Here is a 20,784-nt window from a genome sequence, read left to right as displayed (position 1 = left end):
GTAGACCTCAGGCAAAGAGATACAGGGCAAGAGATCTCAGGTCAAAAGAACGATGGTAGTCTTCCAATTATATTAAGATATATTTTATAAGAGGCTTTTATGTAGACAATTATATGTGGGAAGCTTAACTTTAAAGAAAGACAGATTTGGAAACAATGATAAAATGCAATTAATTATGACAGGTTTTGTCACATTGTTTTTCTAAAGGTTAAATTTAATCCAAAAATATCACACTTGATATTTTGAAATTCTTTTGTCATCAAAATCAGCGATACTTACAGTATGAGTCAACATACACAGAGCTAATATTTTAGAATATTTCCTTTATATGTGTATTATGTTATCAATACAATTATTCAGCTCTCCCCATAAGTACTTAGATGTTACTAGATGTGATATTTACATGACAAAATATTTCAATAGACATTTGAGCATATTTTTAAAGTGGGCATTTTCTTTAAAGGCTTGATTTTTCATATGAAATTTTAATAATGTAGAATTCATTCTTCCTCTGAAATGTTGCTAGTTCAAAGGTTTTGGAAAACTGAAGTGTTCTTTGAAGTGCTTTGAAATATTTTAAAAACGTCTTTCACAAACAAATTTGTTTTTTACAGACTGCTCTGCTCATTGACACACCAAGACACCACTTCAAACGTTACGGCAGAGCTGTAGACAAGCAGGCAGCCACAACAGACAGGACAGTCTTGAGACAGACAAGCTGCAATCACGGGGAGAGGGACTTAGAAAAAAAAAATCTCAGGATTCTCTCAGACTGGAGGTGAAAAGTCACTCATCAAGTACACCAGGTTCTGTAACCAGAGCCTATAGGCCCAGGAAGGTGCTATGGATATTATGAAATATGCTGCTAGATCCAGTGTTTTCTGCAGCTAACCAGATTCTCCAAACAGAATATGATTTCTTGCAGCAGCGTCTTTGAACTTGGAGATTAGCAATAATAGCTCTACTTATCAGTTAAAATATATTTTTGGATACATTTGCAGTATTAACAATATGAACTAAAATGAATCATTCTGATACTTCCCAAATAAAAAGACCTCTTGAAAAATGTTTTTAGAAATCCCATTTGATCCTAAGAAGCTCTCCATGCATATTGATTGGGAAAGTATTTATTTAAAAACTAAAGCTATTAAAAATGTTTAATACCTTCAATAAATTTCAATTTTATTAGTCATGAAAATATTTATGGTCCTTTGAACTTGGTACGTACATGTTGATAATATAGTTTATTTAAACATTTCTTATAGCTTTGGACATCTTGAAATAGCTTTGAGGTCCAGATTATGGGAAAAAATACCCTACTCTTTGTTTCCTAGAATTTTCTTTTTGGCTGTTACATTTAATCTTATCTATTTGGAATTTGGAATTTTCAACTATGGATATGGTTCCATTTACAAGTCTCTGACAAGAGATTTTATAAAGCAAGTTATGTTTAAATGCATTCAATAGTTTACTTTAAAGAAATTTTTTGGTAAAATCTTTGGAAAATATAGAAATATTTTATAAAGTGAATAATGTATATTTCCCATGGTTGGCATCTCCCATATTGTGCACCTATTTAAGAACTTGTTTACATACAAAGATAGGCGCTTAGAATATGAGAGAAATGTTTTTAATGTCAGTACTGCAATAACTTACTATCTGGCTAGCAGAAGAGTAAATGTAATAGATTTAGGATAATATGATCAAAGATTAAATGCCAGTTTAGATATTCTCACCACACTTATAAGTACCAATCTGAAAAAAAAAACCCTAGTATTTGGAATAGAAAGGACTGGGAATCAGAAGTAGAAACTGGATCACAGAACTGGTTCAATCAGAAGAGAGTAAACTATGAAATATATTGACAACTTAAAAAGGTGGATGCAAAAAGAGAGGCAGACATTGCATTTGTACATCTGAGTCACTTACAAGGGGGTACATAGGGTTCAGTTTTAAAATTATTCAGTGGGAAGATAAATATTTTTGGAGTATTGAAGATATTTACAGTAAAAATGATCCATATTATCCAATGTATGAATAAAAATGATGAATCTTGGTCTTTCCTCCTAAAATCTAAGAAAGGCTATGAATCTATCAATGGGAAATTTCTTTACTTAAGTCAATGACATTATATAATAAGTCTGACAAAAGTTAAATGATATAAGATACAAAAATTTAATTATTCAAAATTATTCTAGAAAAAAATTTGATTCATCAAAAGAAATGTAAACAGCTATCAAAGTAGCTATCAAAACTCAGCCACAGAAACTAAGAATTAATACATCATTGACTTTAAACCTCAGAGAGAAGGAAAAATGTTGTGTGTTACATGCCAAAAAACGCCAAATATTTGAGGTGATGGATAATTAGCTTGATTTAATCATTCCGTGTTGTATTTAAAAATCACAACATCACTTTGTAGCCCTTAAATATTTACAACTATAATTTTTCAATATATAATAATTTGTTTTTTAAACCAAATGTTGTATTTATGCTCAGAGTATGAAGACCTTCTTTGTTGGTGTTAATTTTTTAAAATGTTATTACAGTTCTTAGATGCTCAAGAGTTAAAGTAAAAAATACCTCTAAGCATCCTATCATTATTAATTATGACAGTGAATTTAATGAAGAGACATTTTAAAATTAACACTCTTCTTAACCTCCATCCACCACTTGGCCAGCAAATTAAAGAACAGTCTTTTGTATTGTTGTTACAGTTGATAACCAAGATAAAGCAACTCCGCAGAACCCTGCTGCTCTTAATGTAGGTTTATCTTTGATGGCTGAAGCAGCATTACTTGAAGAAATCGCCCTCCATTTCTATTTACCGTATTCCTAAAAAACACTGTCTCTGTGTTTTCGGGAAAAGGACATCAATATATTGTTAATATTAAATAAATGACAATGAGAGAATATAGTATGTTCTGTTTCTATGTTAAATTGCTTATTTGCCTTTTTTCTCTTCCTAAAATTGATACAATCTCTGTTTAGATTTCTTCATTTATTCAATTTATCCTGTTGCAATCCAAATTAAGACCATTAGAAGAAAAAGATAAAATACTATGGAATTAGAATTAAGGAACCCATTAGGTGTTAAGAGTATTCTAGGTACTTACATTTTTAAAAATGAAGATTCATTTTTAAATAAAGAAGCATAGGCAAAGAGAAAATGTGATATTGTCTATGTTGTATATTATGAATTATTTTATTTTCATACATCCAAAGGGAGAATGGAATAACTTTCTTTAATATAGAAGCTGTTGCTCACAAGCTCTCGTCTCCCCAGCAGCTGATGGATTGGGTTTTTCCACTGCCATTACGAACAATGGCCGTCAGAAAAAAAAAAAAAAAAAATCAGTCTTTGAGACCCAGCAAAAGGATTTTTGTTTGTTTTCATTACTAAAGAGTAGAAAAAAGCATGCATGTATATAAACAGCAAATACTTCTGTTGAACTTGAGGTCTTAGATGAAATTTACACTAGATATCAAAGTGCAGGGACAGATAGGAAAAATATTTTGTGAAGAAAAAGCAGAGGATTTTTATATTGCTGAAAATATACATAGAATTGTCCACATGAAGATTGGGCTTATAAGGAAAAGTCTGGGTAAAATTTCAGGATTTAAGAGAATACCAATAAAGTGAAGATTGACATTAACCAGACCAGGCTATAAATACCACACAAAGAGACCAAACAAGTCCTCCCCTGACAGGTCTGACCACCTCTCCCCTTCTATAATGAACAACACTGGAAAGAAACCTGTTGTTCTTTCTGGATCAGCGAAACTTAATACGTTAGTTAGAGAACTTTTGTTTTTGGACGATTTTGCATTTGCGAATTTACCTAATACCGTCCTACTGATACGTGTAGGTTAAATAATGCAGTGTAATGGTATAGTCAAGTCTCTACAAGTGTCATCATTTAATTATCTCTATTGTCTTCCTTATCACTCAAACTAATATGACTTATTTTTTTCTCAATATCAGTTTAGTGCGGAGGAGGAAGGCACTTTCATGTTTAAGGAAAAGCTTTAATTGCTTGTACTGTAAAAAAGGGAAACATTAACATGGAGGTAAACATATCATTTTCTCTGCTCTATTTCATGTGCTTGAAAAATATTAGGTCATAAAGCTTGTTTTATATTAATACCATTGATTTATATATATTTTATTCTCTTTTTTAGTCTTTAAAATATGCGTCATATTCTAATAAGACTACTGCAGCTGTAACAAATGGTGGCTAATTATACGTTATTGACCGTGAAAATATTTTATTATTTAATGTTCAATATCCAATTATTTTAAGAGTATAAATTGTAATAGTATTCTTAAAACAGTCTTCCAGAATATTATTCATAAATAATCAATATAAATATGAGCAATATATAACAGCATTGACGTTTCATTATTTAATATTTTCAAATTATTATTATCTAAAATATGTTTTGGTTGAAAGTTCTAAATTCCATTTTAAATTATTCCCTGATGTAAGAAATATCCAACAAATATTAAATGAAGATTTGCCACATATACTTGTTATGGAAGTTTAAAAATTAAATCTTATATGGTCAGCAAAAGGAAGTGAAGTTGACATATGTAACTTTCCAAATTAAAATGTTTTATGAAAGGAACATTAATAAATAATATATAAAGTGAATATGTCGATCTTACTAGCAGCTCAAACTGCAAATGTTTTGCAAAGAAATACACTTCATTGCAGATAATTGATTAATAAAATTAAAATGATCTCTGATACAACCTTCAAAGTATTGTCTCCTCTATAGGACAAGATTAATTCACTGTATTTAACTAATTGTGTTCTAAGCATAGCCAAAGCCCCATTTATGTTCCTTAAAAATGATGATGAAAATGGGAGTCTGTGTAACATAAAATTTGAACTGCATCTTATGAAGTTAAGACAAATGTGTGGCTCCAACATGAATGAAATACATTACTTATCAAAATTTATTTCTTTCTCTAGTAATTCATCAACCACTACCCTTGTAACTTCTTTTGACCACATTTGATGCTGGTAAGATCCAAAGTTTTCACCAGAGAATGTCGATAACATCTGTATTCTTGTTATCATTTTCTAAAATGGCGCTGAAACTATTTGTCCAGTTCAGATTGGAATACTAAATTTTACTATATCTTTATTATGGCACATTAGTTTTATTTTCTCTCTGCATCTTCTAAGCAAGTTGAGGTCAGAGATTATTGCTTATCTGCTTTTGGTTAGCCTAGTAGTTGTACTAGAGTAAGTATTCAATAAATAATTTTAAAATGAACAAATGAATAAATGTATTATGCTGCAGAAGCATTTGTATCAAAGAGACATTTAGTATCTTCCTTGGAATGTAGTTTGATATACTGTTTTCTAAAGTAGATGAGAAAATCCAAATCAAGTGTAGATAAGACAAGATATCCAAAGTGGTAATTTTGTTTTCTTTTTTTACATTTAATTTTAATTTTTTAGTTTTAATTTTTATGGGTACATAATAGTTGTACCTATTTATGGGGTACATATTATATTCTGATACAAGCATACAGTGTGTAATGATCAAATCAGATTAATTGGGATATCTATCACCTTAAACATTGATCATTTCTTTGTGTTAAGAAGATTCCAATTTCACTCTTTTATTTATTTAACAATATACAATAAAATATTGTTAACTATAGTCACCCTATTGTGCTACTTAACAGTATATCTTATTCCTTCTAGTTAACTGTATTTTCATATCCATTAATCAAAGCAGTGATTTTTCAAATGGTGTTCCCTGAATTCCTAGTGGGTTTTAGAATGTTGCTTGAAAGGTGAAGAGGTAAAAGGAGAGATATTAGGTAGTGAATATAATTTACATATTGGCGTTAATAAGACATTCTTTGAAGAAAGAGCTGTGCTTTTAAAGAGTGATATGAAAATCCTGTTTAATAATCTGTAGAGATAGTTTGGAGGTAAAACAAATGTTTGATTTTATCATGATGAGAGCTTGGACTGTTTTTGTACCCTATTGTATCTCCAGTATGAAGCATAGTCCTTGCACATTACAGCCATCCAATAAATATTTATTTTTATAAGGCATTACAGTGACAAGTTGGTTAACATTCTGGTTATATGCCATGATATTTAATTCCTATAAGCTCAGTAAGCAATAGCACAAGGTTTACTTATAATTGTTTATTCTCTTTCTGTGTTCATGATTAAGTTTGGTGCATTTCTGTGCTCACTTTTAAATTTTTAAATTTTTACATGGGTTCAAGGTAAATTGAAACAGTATTTCTTGAAACATATTTAAAGAGGGAACATTTAAAAGGATACATTTAACAATAAAACTGAGACTGTTCAGACTCAAAGTGAAGTGACTGGTGGAATCATATTCACACTCATCAATTAAGTGCAGCTATTATTATCCATGCTGATAAGCTTATATCCAATGAAAGTAATATTCCAAAAACTCACACAAAAGCCATTGGTCATCTGGGCTCACTTTTTAGAGGATGTAATTTCTGCAGTTTCTCAATAAGTCTTACATAATACAATTTTCAAAATTGTTCTATGTTTCTTGCCAAATCATTTTTGAGCACAAATAAACAAGAATAAAAATGAGATTCTCAATTTATTTCAGCTTAAATGGAACAACATAGTGTCATAAAAATGTATGCAACAAAATTTAAATATGACAATTGAAATGCATTTATAGATTTTTTTTTAAAAAACTAAATGCATTAGATGTGGGGAAGAATCGCATAATATTAGGGAAAATGCTTTAAACCTTCCTCTATAGATATTGCAACAAGAATGTGAAATGGATGGGCAGTGATGAAAATATAATTATTCCTATTGTCTCATGATATAATCTAGAGATAGTCTGAGCATGCACATTCTAGATGTTATTAAATTAAAGTCTTTTCTCATGCGAAGTCTAACAATTCAGCTAGGCTAGAGGAGGGTGTTACAGATATTCTCACATTTTTTGTACTATACATTCTACAGTCCAATTAAAAGAAGGTCTAGCACTTGTAAATCATTGGAAAAATATATAACATTAAAACAATATTTAAAGATTTTATTACATCATTAAATACGTCGGTCAATATCTAGTGATGGTTGTGACAACTGAGAGCAATGGTAAAGAATGTAGAAATAGTGGTTTTTCCAAAAGCTGTTGCAGAAAAATATGTTCAAGTTTTCTGTTATTGTATGTTGCATAGATAAATGTAGCAGTTTTACGATGCATCAACTTTCACCACAGTGTTAGATAAATGCCATACAAATTATATATTTTGTTAGGGTCTGATCTTTCAATTGCAGATTTTTCAGAGTTTTTTGAAATGATACAGCAATGAATTTTAAAACTTCCATTGTTTTTATGGTAGAGTTTGTTGACTGCTCCAAGGCAAGGTGTTAGTACAGATATTTCAAATGAGACAATAAATACTCCTGTGTTTTAATAAAGAGACTCCATTAACTAAAATTGGCTCAGATATTACATGGCTTTCCCCCATACATATCTTGCTAATATTCGGAGTAAGCCAAAGAAGCTCCTTGTAGTCAGGTATTATCGCAATGTCATTTGACTTACTTAAAACTGCAGATGAAGTGTCAGCAATCAAAACAGAGCTTTAAAATTTTGATTTGAAACGCAAGTAACATATATTTACTGTTTTGAAACTTTGATAGAGATAGGGTGATTTAGCTAATTTTAGACACTGACATTGTTGAACACAGAATGACTAAACGATACACTCAAAAATTATTTTCCCAAGAATGATCATTTAAAATGGCTGAGGAACTGTTCATCAACCAATTCCAAGTTGAAAATTTAACAATTAAGGTTTGAGAGCAGATGTTAGATAATGTTAGTAATTCAACCTTGAAACAATTTTCTGCTGCTTCTCCTTTAGTCTTTCAGATGAGTTAAATTGAAGAGCATCATGAAATTGCAGGATGAGCTGTTAAAAAACTGTTATCATTTGCAATTGTTCTATGTAATACAGAATTGTTTTTATGTGATGCAACCCAAAATAAAACAGAAATAATTTGGATGTTGAAGATGATATAAGACACTAACTTGCATTTACCATTTCTACATAGAAAGTTTTGTTTTGAAAATAACCTTTGGGTTATCATTGATTGCCACTGCTATTATATATTAATAAATAAGAAATAAATGCATACAAATAAATTAGCACTTTATTTACTGTTTGTGGTTGTATGTTAATTTTCATTTGGCAAAGGAAGGTTATCTGCTAAAAGTGTTGGAAATAATGTTCTAGATGTCCCATTCAAGTATCAAGCATCAAGACACACCTCTAATTTCTCTTTTAAAATATGATGACTGTAATAGCTAATCTCCAGGATTGTTGTAAGAATTAAAGATAATATGTGAAATGTTTACAGAGAATTTATGAGGCAATATTGAAGCACTTAGCAAAGTGTCCTCAAATAATCATGTCATAAATTCTGTTATTATTATTACTCTAGGAAGTATCTGCCTTGTGAATGAATGAAAAAAATTCACTGAGAACACACTGGACAGTTCTGGCTTTTCTGATCTTGATATCATAGCTCAGCCACTAAAATTTCTTAATATAATTTGTTACAGTTCCATTTGAGAATATGACAGAAACTACGGACCTGCTTCCACTCATGTCACTTTTTGTATTTTTCCACGATGTTCACAGTTTTCTAGGGGTTGAGTCTATCCAGAGACTCCAGATTAAGATCCCTACCTCAAGTTTGTTCTTTAGAGATATCTGTAATGCAACCAGTTATGCAATAAAATAAGCCTAGACTTTTAAAATTTCCAATACATACTTAACCATCACCACAACTACACAAGATTTTAGAACTCAGCTCACTGGCTTTTTGGTTTTGTTGTTTGTAAAGAACATTCTTACGGCCCTTAAATTGGCTATTCAGAGCTCCAAGTTCAGATATCTGTCAGTTTTGTTTCTTGTCTTAAAATAGAGAAGACGGCTGTGAAAAAAGAACATGGAAACTGGCTCTCTTTCTTTCAGCAATAAACTTGTACTTTTTCAAAACTTCTTTCCTCAGTTATGATCTGATACGAAAATTAGAAAAGTGTGTATCATGGATGTGTGAAAAATAAATGAGGATTGCAAATGAGCTGAAATACTGTAGCTTAGATTAGTAATTTATATGTACCAAAATTATAAATTTTGTTAAGTGCACCACAGAGTATGTCACTCATTCCTTTTTTAAACGTTTTAAAAGATTTTCAGAGATGAACACAAAAAATTTCCCTCTTCTTTCTTTTAAAGAAAGAAAAGATGTAGATGATTAGCATTACGGTACATCAATTAGTGCCTCTGTTCTCTTATAATATATCATATGTCAAAACTTCTGTCTTTGGAATAACAAAAATGACCTTTTGGTGCCATAAGCTCTCGCTGACCTTTTAGTAGCCATAACAGTGGCAGAGAAACAATAAAGATACGTCAAGCAAGAGTTACTTCTTGCCACTGGGATTCTCAGGGAATGAACCAGGATGCTATAAGCAACTTGCTCAACTAAAGTTGTAAGTAAAAATGAACAAAAAGACTTTCTATTATGAGAATCAACTTCACGACCTTGAAGTGGTATTTAAATATTTCAGTTAACATAAAGCTTACAGCAGTGTGCACTTTAGAGAAAGTGCAATTTTCAGAATATACTTAGTGAGTGATGTAAATATCAACATTTTGAAAGCTACCTATCTAGCTTAAAGTAAATTTATTAATGGAAAATATAATTTAAACACAAGAGTAGTGTAGCTTAATTTAGAAAAATGTAATAGAGAATGATAGTTTTATATTTGACTTCCTTTCATCAATTAAAATGTTAACATCAGCTTGTCACAGAGAAACCATTTCTTTTCAAAGAGCTTGGAACAACACACTGGGCTGATGTTTGAAATCTCTATCTGTATGATTTATCTATAGGGCACCATTTGAACATTTATTATCTTTGCTGTCCAGAGTGTATAATTTTGTTTATGTTTTTCATGAAGTGTGGAATCACAATTATGAATTTATATAAACCCAAGCTCCGTAGTTAAATAAGATGAAAGACCCGAACTACTTCAGTACATTCCAGTGTGAGCAAATTGGGATTCTGGTTACCATGAGGCTCCAGCTTCTAGTGAAGTTGTTGTGGGGAGAAGGAGTAGGGAGTGAGGAGTAGGGAGGGAGATAATTTCATCAAAGGCAGCTGGGTTTGTGTGAGAATTTGACCTGCTAAAGAACAATGAGTTTAGCTCTTCAAATACGGTTTCAGTAATTATTTCATGACGTTATTTTGTTATCTGATAGACACCTGTGATCACTTTTCTGTTGGTTAATTTTGCTGTAATCTTTCAGCATATATTTTTAAGCTCAGTCTTTTTTATTTTTAACACAAACAATCTCAAAGTCTATAGCAAAATACTCTTAAAATAGTGGAATCATCATTCAATTCTCTTGAACATTTGTATTTAAATTCATTTTGAAAGCAACATGTTCTTATTCTGATATTTTCTTTGTTTGATTAAAACTTAGATTTAAGTATATAGTCACTTTTATTATAAGAGTTCTTATAAATAACTCTTAGCTTCACTCATTTATTCAGTGGGCATTCTACTAAATGTCAGCTATTCTGGGCTCTGTGCTAAGACTTGGGTGACAAAAATGAATAAAACTAAGACAATGCTCAGAAACAGCAAATCTTGTTGAATTGTGCTTCTCCTCTCTAGTTCAGCTACATCATGCTAAAATAATTGGTGGATTCACAAAATGCATTCTTTAAAACATGCATCATTTGCAGCAGGAGGTGGGGAGATGGGGAAGAGAATAAAATAGACCTATTAAGTAATTTTTAGCACAAATAATTTTAAAGGCGTCACTGGTCTCCAGACTGCCTCTCCTCACTGTCACCCTTAATAGAAACTCCATTTCTTTTCTTTACTTGTCTTCCTTTCAAGGTTCAGGTCACACAACCTGTTCCACGCAGCCATCCTCTTCTCTAGTCTTTAATGAGCATGTGGAACTTTGCAAGATCCTTATTGGTGGTACACTCAACTAATATTAGAACATGCTACCATGAATAATTTATCTTTATTTAATGTTTGCCCTAAATTTGCAATCAGGATTTAAATCCTGCAAGGAAGGATCCATATCTTCTGGGGTTTCATATCCCCAGTGAGGTGCTTTATTCAAACCTGATACTCTTGACGTGGTTGTGATGATATCTTCTATTAGATGTAACAAATAGAGCAATAATTTTTTACTGGTTGGTAACATATCTTGTATCCTATTGAGTAATACACATGACCATAAGAGGGAGTGAAATGACCTAAGTCTCATCAAGCCTCAAGTGACACAAATATTGATAGGTTCAACCTCCACAGTGGTCATTGAAAGGATGATACCTGGACTAAAGTAATGAATTTCCCTATAGGAAGGAATTTTACTGGGCATCCAAGTAAGAAACTGTTTTCCTCCTACAAAAATTTAGGAAGGCTTAAGAAATCCATCATGCCATAATTGCAACCTATCTATCCAATCTGTTTTCCAAAGGACAACCTCTTTAATTCAGAAATCTGAGACTCACATCCTTCTATTTAAAATTCCTTCAGTTACCCCTTCACTATGAAGTACAAACTCCTTAACATAACCACGTACAAGTCTTTTCATGATTGGCTCCTGACTAACTCTTTGGTTTCATGGTCAGTATTGTTTCTCATGATCTCCATTCTGTTTGATTGTCAAGTTGAATTCCTGACTCCCTATAAGAGCATCTCTTCCTCTCAACCTTTGTAAGTGATAGTTTTCTTTTGGTATAATATTCCTCCTTTTTTCTTGGACAAATAATTCCTTAGGTCTCTCCAATATTACCTCTTTTGTGAAAACTTCCCTTCCCTGCTGTTGGTGTCCCTTTCTTTTTCCATAGCACCTTAGGCAAAGGCATGCATAGTACTGCTTAGCTGCTCAATTCCAGGGCCACTGTTTACATTTTAGTCTATTCGTATTGCACTGTGAAAAGCCATTTATGTAGAATAAAGTGTGAATTTTCTACCACTCTGAGGCCCTATCTGTGTCATAATTTTAACTTACTACATACTTTGTTATTGTCTTTTCACTTATTTTCACTTCCTCTTCCCTGGGATCAGTGTTTCTAGAATTGTGTTGTGAAGATGCCAGGCATCAGAGCCACATAAGAGTGCTTATAAAAACTTCAGAGTGCCTTAACTGACCCTATAGCGTCAAAGCTGCTATTTATGGGATCTGGACATCTCCTTTTTTAACAAGATGCCCAGGAGACAACTTTGCCTCCTATAGTTTGAGAACTATTATAGTTGACTTAGAACTCCTTGAGGGCACCAACTATGCCCTACTCACTTTTGTATCTTCAGCACGTATTCTGGCACACAGCAGAACTGAATACATATTCCCAAATATGAATTATTGTGACTATATTATGAATGGAAAAATCTCTCAACTGTAAGATTGTGATTCTTGGATGTTAAAAATAACTGTGCAGTGGATGGAGCTGGAAGCCATTATCCTAAGCAAAGTAATGCAAGAACAGAAAACCAAATACTGCATGTTCTCATTTATAAGTGGGAGCTAAAAGTGAGAACACATGGACACAAAGGAGGGAACAATAGTCACTAGGGCCTACTTGAGGGTGGTAAATGGGAGGAGAGAGAGGATCAACAAACTACCTATCAGGTACTGTGCTTATTACCTTGGCAACGAAATAATTTGTACACCAAACCCCCACGACATGCAATTTACCTATATAACAAACCTGCACATGTATCCCTGAACCTAAAATAAAAGTAAAAAAATAAAAAAAAACTATTCAAGATATCAACTATGCTGGGCAGGACATCAGTACTTCTTATCTTGCCTCCAGCTACCTTTTGCTGAAGCTAAGTTTCAGGCAAGTGTGGTAAAGAGGTAAGGGCTCTTTTCTCCCACCCAACCCCAACTGATAAGACACAGACTCTTTCTTGGACACAGCAACACTGAGACTACTGTGAAACATTTGCCTTTGCCCGGGCTCAAGGTAGTGATTTCACACTGGGAGAGAGAAGTCGAGAAGATCGGAGGCTACTGCACCCCCGTCCTTTTAGCACATGGCTCCTAAAGCAAGGACGTCTGTCTTAGAGAAGCCTGCTATTGTTTCTATCCTAATACCAGAGCCATAGCTCGGAAATTTTGCTCAGGAGAAGAAGCAGGTTGGAGAACAGAGAGCTCCAAATCACTCTTCTCCCAATCTTATTTCACTTACAATATAGCATGAAAAAGTTCAAGCCTAAGGACGCTCTCAAAAACAATGCAGGCGATTATGGGGAAAGGTAATTGAAAGGAAATTGGTAGACTCGTTGGACAAGTAGGCTAAACTGCAGCTGGTTGGTTTATACAAGAGAACCACAGCAAGAACCTACTTGGGGTCATAAGAAATCTAAAACACCAACCTGCAGTCTGAATTTTATTGGTTTAGTTTGTAGGGCAATTTATGTACCAACACATTGTTGAAAACAATAGAGTGCAACCGACCAGTGATTAGCGGATATTAACAGTTGGGATTGAACAGGGAAAGAAAGAATCAATGAGAGGCCTGATAAAGTCACTTTCATTGGGGATGACTGTGGGCATATACAAGACTGCAGCTTTTGAGGAATATCAGAGGCTTACTACTGCAGAGATAAGTAGACACCACTAAAACAATTAACTAAATTACAGTTAATTATAAACTAAACAAATAATCAAATAACCATAATGACCTTGGGGATGTGGTGGTTACCAGCACTCAGTATTACAACAATATAGTATTTAAAATATCTATTCTCCAAAAAATCATGAGACATGCAAAGAAACAGAAAAGTATGATCATATACCAGAAAAAAACCAGGTAATAGAAACTATCTCTGAGAGTAATCAGATGTTATATTTAAAAGAAAAAATATTCAAAGTAGCCATTATAAATATGTTCAAATAAATTAGCTCTTGATTAAATAAAAGAAGGTATGATGTCAGTGTCACATAAAATAGAAAATATCAATGATGAGAAATTATAATAACCAAATGGAAATTTTAAATTTGAGAAATGCAAAACTAAAATGAAACATTTATTATGGGAGCTAAACAGTTTTAAACTGGCAGAAGAAAGAACTAAACTTGAAGATAGATTTATAGAAATTATGCAATACAAAGAACAAAGATAAAAATAATTAAGAAAAATGAACAGAGCCTTAGAGAAACATGGGATACTATTAATCACACTTGTGCATGTGATTATCAAAAGAGGAGAAAGAGAAAAGGAGCATAAAAATGTTCAAAACATTAATGGCAAAAATCTTTCCAATCAATTGAAAAACATTGAAGTATACATCCACAAATCTCAACAAACTCCAAAAGGGTAAATGCAAAGAGGTGTACAAATAGAGACATTATAGTAAAAATTCTGAAAGTCAAAAGACAAAAAGTAAATGTCAAATGGAGCCAAACCTTTAAAAGAGAACCCCAATAATAATACAAGCTGACTTCTCTGCAGAAACAATAAGGGCGGGAAAGCAGCGAGATAACATATTCCAAGTGCTCTAAGGAAAACACACACACACACAAACACACACACACACACACACACACACCAAAAGCTGTCAACCAAGAATCCTCTATCTATCAAAGCTATCTTTCAAAAGCAATGACAAAATGAATATTTCAACAAAGAATGAAAAAACTTATTTTCAGCAGAAACACAATATAAGAAATACTAAAGGAAATTCTTTAGGCTGAAAGCAAGTGATCCCAGAAGGTAATTCAAATCGACACACCTACAAAATAAAAAGCACCAGTAAAGATAATTATGTAATTATAAAACAGTAGGAATGCATGTTTATCTCCCTTTTAAAATGATTTGTATAAAATAATATGCATATAATGTACTATTTGACCTATAACACATAATCATGTGTCACATCACAAGGTTTCAGTCAAGGACAGATGACATATAGAACAGTGGTCCCATAAGATTATAATGGAGCTGAAAGATTTTTAGTGCCTAGTGACATTGCAGCTATGTATACAGTTGTAATGCAATGCATGACCCACATGCTTGTGGTGATGCTGGTGTACGTAAGCAGATCTACTGCATTGCCAGTCATATGAAGAGTATAGCATATGCAATTATACAGTATATAAGACTTGATAATGATAATAAACAAATCTGTTAAACATCTATGTATTATATTATACTTTCTGTTGTTATCTTAGAGTGTCCTCTTACTTATTTTTTTAAAGGTTATTGTAAAGCAGCGTAAGGAAGGTCCTTCCCAAGAATACTTCTGGAACTATTCCAGAAGAAGGCATAGTTTTCACAGGAGATGAAAACTCCATGCATGTTATTGCCCTGAAGACCTTCCAGTGGGGCAAGATGTGGAAGTGGAAGACAGGGATATTGATGATTCTGATCCTGTGTAGGCCTAGGCTAATGTGTGTGTTTATGTCTTAGTTTTTTATTTATTATTATTATTCTACTTTACATTCTGGGATACATGTACAGAACGTGCAGTTTTGTTACATAGGTATACACCTGCATTGGCGGTTTGCTACACCCATCAACCGGTCACCTACCCTAGGTATTTCTCCTAATGCTATCCCTCCCCCAGTTCCCCACCTGGTGTGTGATGTTCCCCTCCCTCTGTCCATGTGTTCTCATTGTTCAATTCCCACTTATGAGTGAGTACATGCAGTGTTTGGTTTTCTGTTCTTGTGTTAGTTTGCTGAGAATGATGGTTTCCAGCTTCATCCATGTCCCTGCAAAGGACATGAACTCATCATTTTTTATGGCTGCTGAATTATTTTTTCAATGTACTGTTTAATCTGGTTTGCTGGTATTTTGGTGGGGATTTTTCCATCTATACTCATCAGAAATATTGGCCTGTAATTTTCTTTTTTTGTAATGTCATCATCTGTTGTTGGTATCGAGGTAATAATGGCCTCAAAAAAATGGTTTGAAGGTATTCCTTCCACTTTGAGGTTTTGGATGAGGTTGAGAAGGGTTAGTATTAGTTCCACTTTAAGTGTTTGGTGGAATTCACCTGTGAAGCCATAGGATTCCATTTATTGATGAAAAACATTTTATTACTGATTCAATCTCCTTCCTCAATATTGATTGGTTCAGATTTTCTATTTCTTATTGATTCAGTTTTAGTAGGTTATATGTACCTAGGGATTTATTTATTTCTTCCAGCTTGTCTTATTTGTTTGGCATATAGTTCTACATAACAATCTCTTATAATCCTCTTTATTTCTATGGTATCAGTGGTAATGTCTTCCCTTTCATTTATGATCTTATTTGTTAGTCTTCTCTCTTTTTTCTTAGTCCAGCTAAGGGTTTGTCAATTTTGTTTATTTTTTCAGAAAACTTACTCTTGATTTTGTTGCTTTAATTGTTTTGTAAGTCTCTATTGTATTTATTTTTGTTCTGATCTTTGATATTTTCTTCCTTCTACTAACTTTGGGCTTAGTTTTGTTTTGTTTTTCTTTTTCTAGCTCATTGAGATATAATGTTAGGTTGCTTATTTGAGATATTTCTTTTTATTTTGATATAGGCATTTATTGCTATAAATTTTCCTCTTAGAATGGCTTTTGGTGCATGCCATAGGTTTTGGTATGTTGTGTTTCCATTTTCATTTGTGTCAGTATAATTCTAAATTTCCCTTTTGATTTCTTTTGACCCGTTGGTTGTTCAATTTTTACATATTTGTGAATTTTCCAACATTTCTCCTTTTATTGATTTCTAGTTTTATATCACTGAGATCATAAAAAATGCATGATATGATTTCAACCCTCTGAAATTTGTTCAGACTTGTTTTGTGGCCCAAACTATTATCTATCTTTGAAGAAATTTCTGTATGTGCTTGAGAAGAATATGAACTCTGTTGCTGCTGGATAACATGTTATATATATATGTACTTTAAACTAAAGGACCTAACAGACGTGTATATATATGTCATATATATACATATACATATATATGTATATGTATATATATGTCATATATATACATATACATATATATGTATATGTATATATGTCATATATATACATATACATATATATTATATATGTATATATCTGTCTGTCATATATATGTATATATCTGTCTGTCATATATATGTATATATATGTCTGTCATATATATGTATATGTGTGTGTGTGTGTGTGTGTGTGTGTGTGTATGTCTGTTATGTCCTTTAGTTTAAAGTATAGTTCAAGTCTAACGTTTCCAGAAAGATTTTCTGTTTGGATGATCTGTTTATTGTTGAAATTGGGGGTATTGAAGTCTCCTACCATTATTGTATTACAGTCTGTCTCCTTCTTCAGATCTATTAACGTTTGCTTTATATACTTAGGTTCTCTGACTTGTAGTGCCTCTGTATTTACAATTATTATACTCAACAAATTGAGCTTTATCAATATATCATATATATGATATATATATCATATCAGTATATCATATATATGATATATATCATATCAATATATAATGACCTTTATCAATATATAATGACCTTCTTTGTTTCATTTTACAAGTTTTGACTTAAAGTTTATATTGTCTGATATAAGTATAGCTACATCTGCTGTCTTTTATTTTCCATTTGTATAGACTATCTTTTTTTTCATTCCTTCACTTTCAGTCTACACGCATCCTTAAAGGTGAGGTGAGCCTATTGCAGGTAGCATGTAGTTGGGCCTTTTTTTAAAAAAACTATTCAGCCACCATATATCTAATTATTGAAAAGTTTAATCCATAATCCTTTTACATGCAATGTAATTATTGATAGGTAAAGACTTATTATTGCCATTTTGTAATTTTTGTCTGTTTTTTAAAGATATGCTTTGTTTCTTCCTCTCTTGCTCCCTTCCTTTGTGGCTTGATGGTTTTCTGCAGTGATGTGCCTTGAATCCTTTGTATTTTTGTTTTTGTTGATCTACTATAGATTTTTGCTTTCTGGTTACCACGACGCTTACATAAAATACCTTATACTTATAACAGGCTATTTCAAGCAGATAACAACTTAATTTTGATTGCATACAGCTCTATAATTTTACTCATCCCCCACATTCTATGTTTGTGGTATTAAAATTTACATTATTTTGTAATTTATGTCCCTTTACAATTTATTTTAGCTGTAGTTTTTTAATAGTTGTGTCCTTTAATCATCATACTAGAGTTAAAATTGCTTTTAGCACTAAAATTACAATCCTAAAGTATTCTGAATATGACTCTATGTTACTTAGACAATTGAGATTTGTATTTTTGTATATTTTATGTAATTAATTAACAGGTTTTTGTTTTAGCGCAGACAACTCCCTTTAGTAATTCCTCTAAGGTAGGCCTAGGGATGAGGAACTCTTTTAGCTTTTGTTTTTCTGGGAAATCTTTCATTTCTCACTTTTGAGGAATAGTTTTGCTGGGTAAAGTATTCCTGGTTGGTGAGTTTTTTGTCTTTTTCGGTCTTATTTTCCTTCAGAACTTTGAATATATCATTTATTTCTGCCTTGGCCTGCAGGTTTTTTGCTAAACCTGCAGGGACTCCTTTGTGTGTGATATGTTTCTTAACTCTTGCTACTTTTAGAATTTTTTTTGTCTTTGCTTTTTATAGTGTGATCATTAATGTATCTTGGTGAACTCTACTTTTGGTTGAATTTAATTGGAGAACTCTGTGATTCCTGAACCTGGGTCAGCACCTTTCCCCAGATTTTGGAAATCTTCAGTCATTACTTCTTTAAATACATTTTCTGGATCTTTTCCTCTTTTTTTTTTTCTTTGGGAAATCCTATTATGCAGAATGTTAGGTCTCTTTATGGTGTCCAATAGTTCCAGAAGTCTTTAGTCTTTCTTCATTTTTTTTTTATTATTATACTTTCAGTTCTGGAGTACATGTGCAGAATGTGAATGTTTGTTACATAGGTATACACGTGCCATGGTGGTTTGCTGCACCCATCAACCTGTCATCTACATTAAGTATTTCTCGTAATGCTATCCCTCCCCTAGCCCCCAATCCCCTGTCAGACCCCAGTGTGTGATGTTCCCCTCCCTGTGTCCGTGTGTTCCCATTGTTCAACTCCCACTTATGAGTGAGAACATGCGGTGTTTGGTTTTCTGTTCTTGCATTAGTTTGCTGAGAATGATGGTTTCCAGCGTCATCCATGTCCCTGCAAAGAACATGAACTCATCTTTTTTATGGCTGCATAGTATTCCATGTGTATATGTGCCACATTTTCTTTATCCAGTCTATCATTGATGGGCATTTGGGTTGGTTCCAAGTCTTTGCTACTGTGAACAGTGGTGCAATAAACATATGTGTGCATGTGTCTTTATTTACTGTATCTATTTCCACACAAAATGCCAAAGACCAGGGTGGTGGGAAAAGATGAGTACAGAAGAGATGGTATGTTAAGTCTGCCTTTACAGAATCTCAATCAAATACAGTTGAACAACATGGGGGATAAGCTGTGCCTTATTAGAAAATAGGGTATTTGCAGATGTAAATGATTAGGCAATGAAAATACAAAAGAGGTATACACTGAGGTCACACTGAATTAGAGTGGGCTTTAAGTTTAATTACTGGTGTCCTCAAGAGGAGAAAGACATTTGAAGATATAGACACACACAAAGGGAAAAAGGCAACGCGACTACAGAGGCAGAGATTGGAGAGATGCAGCTGTAAGTCAAGGAGCACCAAGGATTGCCAACACCCAGAACTTATGAACCAGCAAGGGATCCTTTCCCAGAACCTTCGATGGGAGCATGCGCCTATTCGGCCATCTTGCTGGTGTCACTCTGTATGTGTTATTTATCAAGTTAAGGAAGTTGCTTTCTATTTCTAGCTTACAGAGAGATGTTTAATCATGAATGAGTGCTTTCTATACATATATTGTCATAATCATATTATTTTTCTTTCTTGGAATGTTGATGTCAGGTATTACATTAATTGCTTTCAAATGTTGAAATAGTCTTCAAATACCTGTAATACATCCCACTTGGTCATGGAGTACAATTAATTTTATACATTGTTGGATTCAATTTGCTAATATTTTGTTGAGGTTTTGCATCCATAGTTAAAAGGCACATTGGTCTTTAGTTTTCCTATTTTAAAATTATCCCATGTTCTTTGTCTGGTTTTGGTATTAAGATAATATTTACCTCATAGAATAAGTTAAGTAGTCATGCCTCTGCTTCTATTTTTTGAAATATTTTGTAGGGAGTGTGATTTTCCATAAATAGTTGGTAGAATTCACTAGGAAACTATCTGGACTTTTTTTTCTATTTTGGAAGCTTATTAATTATTTAATTTCTTAATAGATATAGACCTATATATGTTGTCTATTTCTCCTTGAATGAATTTTGGTAGATTATGTCTTTCAAGGAACTGGTTCTTTCATCTAGGTTATTAAATCTGTGGGCATAGAATTGTTAATAATATTTCTTTATTATTCTTTTAATGTCCATGGATCAATAACGATGACATCATTTCTTATGTCTGTAATTTGTTTCTTCTTTTCTTTTTTCCTTGGCTAGACTGATTAACATTTTAACTTTATCAATTTTTTTCTCTTTCCAAAGAATCAGTTCTTGATTTTACTGATTTTTCTCTAATTATTTTCTCCAATTTCATTGAATTCTGCTTGAATATTTATTATCTCATCTCTTCTGCTCAATTTAGATTTAATTTGCTCTTCTAATTTACTAAGATGGAAGCTAATATTATCATTTTTAGACATAT

Source organism: Gorilla gorilla, chromosome 19 (genome assembly GCF_029281585.2).
Source record: "Gorilla gorilla gorilla isolate KB3781 chromosome 19, NHGRI_mGorGor1-v2.1_pri, whole genome shotgun sequence".
Taxonomy (NCBI): domain Eukaryota; kingdom Metazoa; phylum Chordata; class Mammalia; order Primates; family Hominidae; genus Gorilla; species Gorilla gorilla.
This window is presented reverse-complemented; position numbering follows the sequence as displayed.